Source organism: Notamacropus eugenii, chromosome 3 (assembly GCF_028372415.1).
Source record: "Notamacropus eugenii isolate mMacEug1 chromosome 3, mMacEug1.pri_v2, whole genome shotgun sequence".
Lineage (NCBI taxonomy): Eukaryota > Metazoa > Chordata > Mammalia > Diprotodontia > Macropodidae > Notamacropus > Notamacropus eugenii.
The window spans coordinates 72861468-72869171 of NC_092874.1; the positions used below are offsets into that span (position 1 = coordinate 72861468).

The window sequence follows — 7704 nt, forward strand, 5'->3', positions numbered from 1 at the left end:
GACACTTTAAACACACACTTAAGTGTTCTTTTAAAATTATTTAAGTGGCCAAAATTTTGAAGACTTAAGAAGCTGAGCTAGGAACCAGGAGACCTATCTCTTCCATAAACTAGCTATGTGACTTTGGGCAACTCATTTAACTTCTCTGGCTCTCAACTTCTTCCTTTTATAAAATAAGCCTGGATTGCCTGATCTTTAAGATACCTTCCAGTTTTGTGTTCTTACATTTTGTGCACATCCTATCTCATTTTACCCTTCATTTCCCAGTAGATGACAAACTTCTTAAAGCTGAGGACTGCCTTGAGCATTCCCAGTGCCTACAAGTGTCAGGGTTAATACTTCCTGTTTCTGTGGAATATAATTAAATATTGCAGAGACCAGGTCACACTGAAAATCCCTTAGAAATATATCACTTTGTCTTGGAACACAAAAGACACTAACAATCCCAGTAATTCCCTCCCACTCAAAAATCAGTTTGCAAAATGAAGCATTACATTTTATACAGTATCTACATTTTACTCAGGAAAACTTCACTATTTATGCTAGAATTACTTTAATATTAAAAGAAACTGATACACTAAAAGTTCCTAAGCATGATTAGGAAGTCAAAAAAAAAGGTGCCAAATTTTGTGACTTTTTAGTGTCCAATTCTGAGTGTGATACAATGACAATAAATGAATAGACTACACACTGAGAATACAATAAGCAGTTTCCAATTTTAATGAATTTATAATCTATCTGGGGGGATGAGATAAAAGTTGTATACAAATAAGATCATAGTATACCATAAAGCTAAAAGGAACTTTAGAGATCAGATAGTCCAATTTAATTTTATAGATGAAGCAATTGTGGCCCAAGTAACACAACCAGTCTGTAGCAGAGGTACGTTTCCCTACTCCCAAACAACACAGAACATATAGCCCTAGGGCTGGGCCAGCCTTGTCCTCAGGAAGACCTGCTGTTCAAGCCCAGCAATTGCAGGCAGGCCACTTAACAGGCCCACAGAACACTTCAGATGGTAAGTTCAGAGAAGCTGCTGATCTGCTTCAATAGAGGGTGTCCCCACGCTGATGAAGTTACAGCCCAGAACCAAAACAAAACTGAGCACTGTGAAAACCCTGAGTATAGCGATCTATTATTGGGACAAAGGTATGCATTTAAATATTCACTGTCTGTAGTTCAGCAAAGTTTGTGTTCTTACGCATAAAAACCTAAGGAATTTGGGGAAAATATCCAAAGTTCTCGGTTATATTCATGTTCCTTACCTACCAACTTTTTACGCTTCAGGTTTCGTCCCGTACCCATTACATCCATGCCCACACACACTTAGGGGCCATGGTAAAAAAAAAAAAAAAATTAAAAATACAGCACCGGGAATCTTAAGGGGGAATACAACGCCACCTCAACACTGGTATTTTCTAGGCTGAAGGACTTTTTAAATCATAAAAGTAAGAGACAATGGAAAATACAGAAAGAAGGTCTAGGGCTACTTCAACTCCAAAGTCAAGTTCACGTCCATACCCAGCGCGCACAAAGTCCACGGGGCGCCGGCCTCTCCTAAGCCTGGCCCCAAGTCCCAGGGGTGACCACAGAACATCTCCAGAAGTGACAGGCCGCAATGCCACCCAATGCCACCCAACCCCGGCCGGCCTGGAGAGCCAGCTGGGCACAAGTCCGTCCGTGCGTCCGTCCACTCGGGGCCACTGGCAGAGCGGCTCCAAGCCCCAGGAGGGCTCTGGTCCAAGGGGAGCAGAAGGGGAGGAAGAGGAAGAAGAAAGGGCAGGGAGGTGATGGGGCGCTCGGGGAGAAAGAGGGGCGGGTGGGAGAGGGGAAAAGACACGGGCAAGGGGGAGAAACAGAGGGAAAGAGAGATAGAGGGGAAAGAGAGAGGGAAAGAGGGATAAAGTGGGGGAGAAGTGAAGGGAAAGAGGGATAAAGAGGGGGAGAAGTGAAGGGAAAGAGGGATAAAGAGGGGGAGAAGTGAAGGCAAAGAGGGAGCTCAAGGGAGGGCTCGAGGAGAAAAGGTTGCAAGGATGGAAGGCGGAGGAAGGGCCGGCAGCAAAGTGGGGGAGGGCCGCGGCCGGAGCGGGGGAGGGGAGCGCGGGCGGAGGCCGAGTCGGAGGCGCCGAGGGCAGGACGAGCCGGACCCGGCGTACCCCCGGCTCTCCTCCCGGCCCCGAGGCAAGAATTCCTTGCCTTAAGCGGAGGCGGCCCGGCGGCCCCACCCCCACGGCGGACGCCCGCTCCCTCCCGACACAAAGAGCGGGGCCGGGCCGGGGCTGCCTCTCCCTGGGTCCGGTGCGGGCCGCCACGCGCGCCCCGAGCCCCGCCGCCCCCCGCCACGGGCTTCCGCTCACCTCGCCGCCGTCCGCGCGGGGCTCTGTGGGGCGCGCACGCTCGGGCGGCGGGCCGCGTGCTCTGGGCCCGGCCTGGCTCTGTCGCTGCCGCGGCCGCTCCGAGATACTTTCCCGGCTCTCCCGGAGGGCGGGCAGGCGGTGGCAGCGGCTCGGGCTCCGGCTCCAGCTCCTCCTCCGGGGTGGGAGGAGGGGCGAGTCACTCCCTCGGCCTCCTCCCCTTCAGGAAGGTGGCGCGGGGCCCCGCCCCCCGGCCACCGCCCTCCTTCTCCAGCTAGCCAATCCGCATTGTCCTCCCGCCTCTCTCCTGTCCCCTTTCCCGTCGCTGCCTCCTCCGCTCCCCCCTCCCCACGCGGACCCAGCCCCGCATTCCCTCCGGAAACGCATTCCTCCCGGGCCGCGTCAGCCGCTCCGCCGGCGGCTGAGGGAGAGGACGAGGAGGAGTCGACGGGGGAGGGCGGACCGAGGAAGTGGCGGGAGGGCCTGCGGGGAGCGGCCCGCGGCCTCGGGCCCCCAGCCTCAGTTTCCCTGTCTGTCAAAGTCGGCCAGGCTCCCGTCGCGAGAGGGGCTCCGGCGGGTGCCCAACGCCCGCCCTTCCCAGCCCGGGCCGGCGGCGCCCCCTCCGGCCCAGGCGGGCCCCAGGCCCAGGCCGAGCCTCCCTCGCCTCCGGGTCACCGTCTGGATTGGGAGATAGCCGGGCCGAGGGTCTGGAGCTAAAGACTGGAGAGGAAAATAAAGGCTGTGGTCTGGGCTAGACCGAGACCCCTCCGGGCCCCTCCGCAGCCAGAGTGGGGAAACTGAGGCCGGAGGCCGCCGCCGCCCCCAGCCCCCTCCCAGGCCAGCCTGGACTGAGCTGCTTTCGTGCCGTATCGCCCCTCCGCCCTCCCGTCGGAATGGACACTTCTGGGAGCAGCCACTGCTTCCCTTCTTTGCGCCACGGAAGCCCTAATAAATACTTGTTGATTGATTGGCCCCCCGGAAAGAGGAGGTTTGGATCCCTGTCACTCCGGTCCAATTTTCCCCTCCCAGGTCGAAGAAATATTTTAAAACAGGTTTATTAAAAAAAAAAAAAAAAAAAGGAGAAGAAATAGTACTCATTGTGAGAGTTTTTGCATAGGCAGGGTGCTTTTTAGATAAAAGGACTCGAAACTGAATACCCAGGTCATACAGAAACCCAGTTAGTTACTCAAAGCCTACTGCCTGGGCACCATACCATCTTGTGGCACTGAAAATTTGGCTGTTTGGAAAGTTGTGGCTTTGGGCGAAGGGCATCCTGAACTGTAGACTTGAAGCTTAAAGATCTTATTTCTGATGGAAAGAGGAGGGCAGGAATACGCTTGGCAACCCAGTTTGAACCAAACCTATAAGGAAATATAGCTGTATTTGCTTAGATGCATCAAAAGATGAAAATTTTACTTAACACTGGTAGAGTGAAATCTACTTCTTTGCCCTCATGAGGTGAGAATTACTTTTTCTACTTGAAATTAGCATTGGTAAAATGGATGTAGCTCTACACCTGGCATTAGAAAAGATATAGGTTAAAACCTTAGGTCTAATAAGTACCAATGGTGCAAATTCATTTGATCTTTCCAAGCAGCAGTTTTTTCCCCCATAAAAATGGAGAGACTTCTCTTGAGGAACAATGAGATAATGTGTTACAAAGTGGTTTGCAAGCCTTAACTTTATAAATGTCAGTTATTATTAGAAGAGAATAAATGGCATTTGAAAATATATGTCCTACTGGTAAAGCCACAGAGAACATAGATCCTTGGATTTGAAGAGGATTGTATCGTTACACAAAATTAGCAACACCTGTAACAGCAGAGGAAAACCTTATGGTTTATTCAATTATCAAACTGGAATTAAACCTTTTAGCTTGGCGTGTTAAAAAAACAAACTTGTATTCTTGCTCAGCTGACATGTGATATTCAACTACAGTGTTTGATTTAATTGGTGTTCAATTAAAAATTGGAAACTATGTACTTATGTTCAGCCTCAGGTTAGTTATTGTTGCTATTTGACAATTTGATTTAAATTTCTCTGTAACTGTTTCTTGAATGTCAGGTGACGTTTCAGAACCTAAAAGATTTTCATCTTTCAGAGTTGAGTAAAATATCACTTAATGTTGGCAAAACAATTATCTAGTGCTATACATATATATATACATATATGTAATATATGTATGTATGTATATATATTGTGTTCAACTGGATGTTACAATTGATCTATTAACAGCATGTTACTAAATATGGTGCCCCTTCAACTACTTACGTACTTTTGATTCAAGTAACCATTTTTAGTGCCTACTATGTATAACGTCGAGGACCAAAAGACAAATATGTGAAAGTCCTTGGCTTAAAGGGACTGCTGTGGAGATACAACATGTACATAAATAGTCTAGGACAAAGAAAACCATGGAGGAAAACTGTAACAACCTAAGGCAATCAGACAATCAATAATGAAGGGGGAGGTGGCGCCTTAGCTGAGCTGTGGAGGAAAGAAGACCGATTCTGAGAAGGGAAACTGAGAAATGTACAGACCAGATATGGAGAAGAACATGGTAAGAATGAATAATGTACCAGAAAGTTGGAGAATTCAAGGAACAGAAACTTCTTGAAGGGGAGTAGTATGAAGCTGTAATGTTAATTAGAGAGCTAAAGATCTTCCCCAGCGATTGATGGGCCTGCCCATTAAGGAAAGCTTGATTAGGGGAGGCCCACCCCTTTTGTTACTTTCTATTGAGGCACTGGGTTAGAAGGTGCTGTCCTCTGGCTCTGAAAAATGTATAAATACTTTGAGGAGAGGTTTTGTTTTGGGGCTTACTCATTGAAAGTGTTTGGCCAGACAAGACTCTGGGCAGCCTCTAAGGAGCCCCCCGGCTTTGAAAACCCAGATGCTGGTGCTTCTCTGTCTAGTAACTAAGTATGTATGGTCAGACAGTTGGATCTCTCTGTTGATCTGTGTTGTATGTATTGCTTACAGTCTGTCAGTTGGAAGCCCTGCCTGCTGATTATTATTTCTTTGTATTTTCTCTGAAGGTCAGAGAGCTGACTTTTCCCCCTGAACTAAGTGAATGATTCATGTGCTTGATTAAAGTGATTGTTGTCCCCTCAAAAGTTGCTTTGCTTTTAGAAAAGCAGGTCTAAGAACTTATACAGCAGATCCTCCTGTGTATGCCAGGGTCCTTGCTGTTACAGAAGCAAAGCTAGAAAAGTTGGTGGAAATCAGATTGTGGAGGGTCTTAAATGCCAAACTAAGGAATTTATATTTTCTTCTAAGGCAATGAGGAGCTACTAGAGATTTTTGAGCGGCATGGTCAGTTGTATTTTAAGATCATTTTAGCAGCTATGTTTAGGATGGATTGAAGGAAGAGACACTAGAATCCTGGAGACCAGTTAGGAGGATATTGCAGTAGTCCAGTGAAGAGGTAATGAGGTTCCAGATTAGAATAGTGAGTCTGTAGGTGGAGAGAAGGGTACCGACAGAAGAGATTTTGTGTAGCTAGAAGCAATAGGCACTTGTTAAATTCTAGGCACTCTGAATACAAAGACAAAGAAGAAACGGTCCTTGTTATCTGACAAAAAAGAGTTTCCCTTCTGTAGGGTGGGAGACTATGTAGACAGATAAGCATATACAAAGTAATTTTGGAGGGAAGAGCACCCACTAGAGCAGGGAGCAGGAAGACAGGATCAGGAAAGGCCTCAGAGGGGGGAGCGCTTCATCAGAACTTTGAAGGGAGTTCAGGTCTTTAACAGGAAGAAATATAGTACAACTTTGTATAAAGGCAAGGCTACAGGGTGCAGCTGATTTGGCAATAGACTGAATATGAAGGAGATGGAAGGATCAAAGAAGGTTATGTGGTTAGAATTTGGGTGACTGAGAGTATGTTTCCTCAACAGAAAGAAGGAAGTTTGGAGGGGTAATAGGTTTGGGAAGGAGTGAAATATATTCTACTTCGGACCTGTTGATTCTGAGATAAATACAGGACATCCAAGAGAAGATATCTAGCAGGAAGTTCAGGGGAGAGATTAAGACTGGATATTTATACTCGGTAGTTATTTGCGTCCTTGAAAACTGTTGAGATCTCTAAGAGAATTTATATTTGCTTTTCTATGCAAATATTGGTTTGTGTGAGTAGATGTCTTTATTTACTGAAACCCAGACAGGCATGTATATGTATGCTGCTGTGCTTCATACAATAATTCTGCTGCCCCGTGGTCAGTAGTTCATACCCTTTATGCATTTTTTGTCCAGAAATGGTGGATGGATTTTAACTCGGGTTCTCCAATGCATTCGCAAGATATTTGATGAGGAATGCTGAGTATGGTGTTAGAACTGTAAGATACTAATACATAATCTGATTGATGCTTACAATAGCACTGTGGAGTAGGTAGTACAAATATTATTATACCCGCTTTATAAAGGACAAACTGAAGTTATTAAAGGTTAAGTGATTTGCTCAAAGTTACATGGCTATCATGTGGCAGACAAGGCTGGAACACCAAGTCTTTTTTTTAATCATTAAATTTTATTTTCAGGAAGATCTATCTTTTCTCCCACCTTTCTCCTCACTCCTGATTAAAAAGGCAGCAAAAAACAAACAAACAAAAAAGCCCCAAACCTCCTCTTACAAACTTGTACAGTCAAGCAAAACAAATTCTCTCCTTGGCCATGTCCCCCCAAAATAGGTCTCAGTCTGTGCCGAGTCCTCTCTATCAGGAGGCAAGTAGCGTATTTCATCATGATTGCTCTGGAACTGTGATTAGTTATTGTTTTGATCAGGGTTCCTAAATTTTTCAGAGTTGTTTGTCTATACAGTATTATTGTTTTTATATAAATAGTTCTCCTGGGTTCTTCTCATTTCACTCTGAATCAATTCATGCAAGTCTTCCCAAATTTCTTTGAAATCATTCCCTTCATAATTTCTTATAGTACAATAGGTTTCTAGCACAATTATATACTATAATTTGTTTGGCCATTCTCCAATTGATGGGCATCCTCTTGAACCTGGTTCTTTGCCACGACAAAAAAAGTTGCTATAAATAGTTTTGTACAAATGAGCCTTTTCTCTCTGCCTTGATCTCTTTAGTGTATAGACTTAGTAGTGGTATCGCTGGGTTACAGAGTATGCACAGTTTAATTCTTTGGGGGCATGGTTCCAAATTGTTTTCCCAAATAGGTGGACCAGTTTTCAGTTCTGCCAACAGTACATTAATATACCTGTTTTCTCACAGCAAATCCTGCATTTGTCATTTCTCTTTTTTCAACTTTGCAAATCTGATAGATGTGAGGTAAAACCTCAGTATTGTTTTATTTGCATTTCTCTAACCTACTAGTGTTTTAAAACATT

General features: G+C 45.7%; 1 protein-coding gene across 2 annotated transcripts in view; it reads right to left on the minus strand.

Annotated features, from left to right (window-relative positions):
- Window positions 1-2565, minus strand: part of ITGB1 (integrin subunit beta 1) — a 52544-nt gene extending 49979 nt beyond the window's left edge. For both annotated transcript variants that reach the window (XM_072651942.1, XM_072651941.1), the window contains exon 1: window positions 2358-2565. The gene's annotated coding sequence lies outside the window, so the exon portion shown is untranslated. The remainder of the gene's footprint in view (window positions 1-2357) is intronic.
- Between the last annotated feature and the right edge of the window lie 5139 nt (window positions 2566-7704).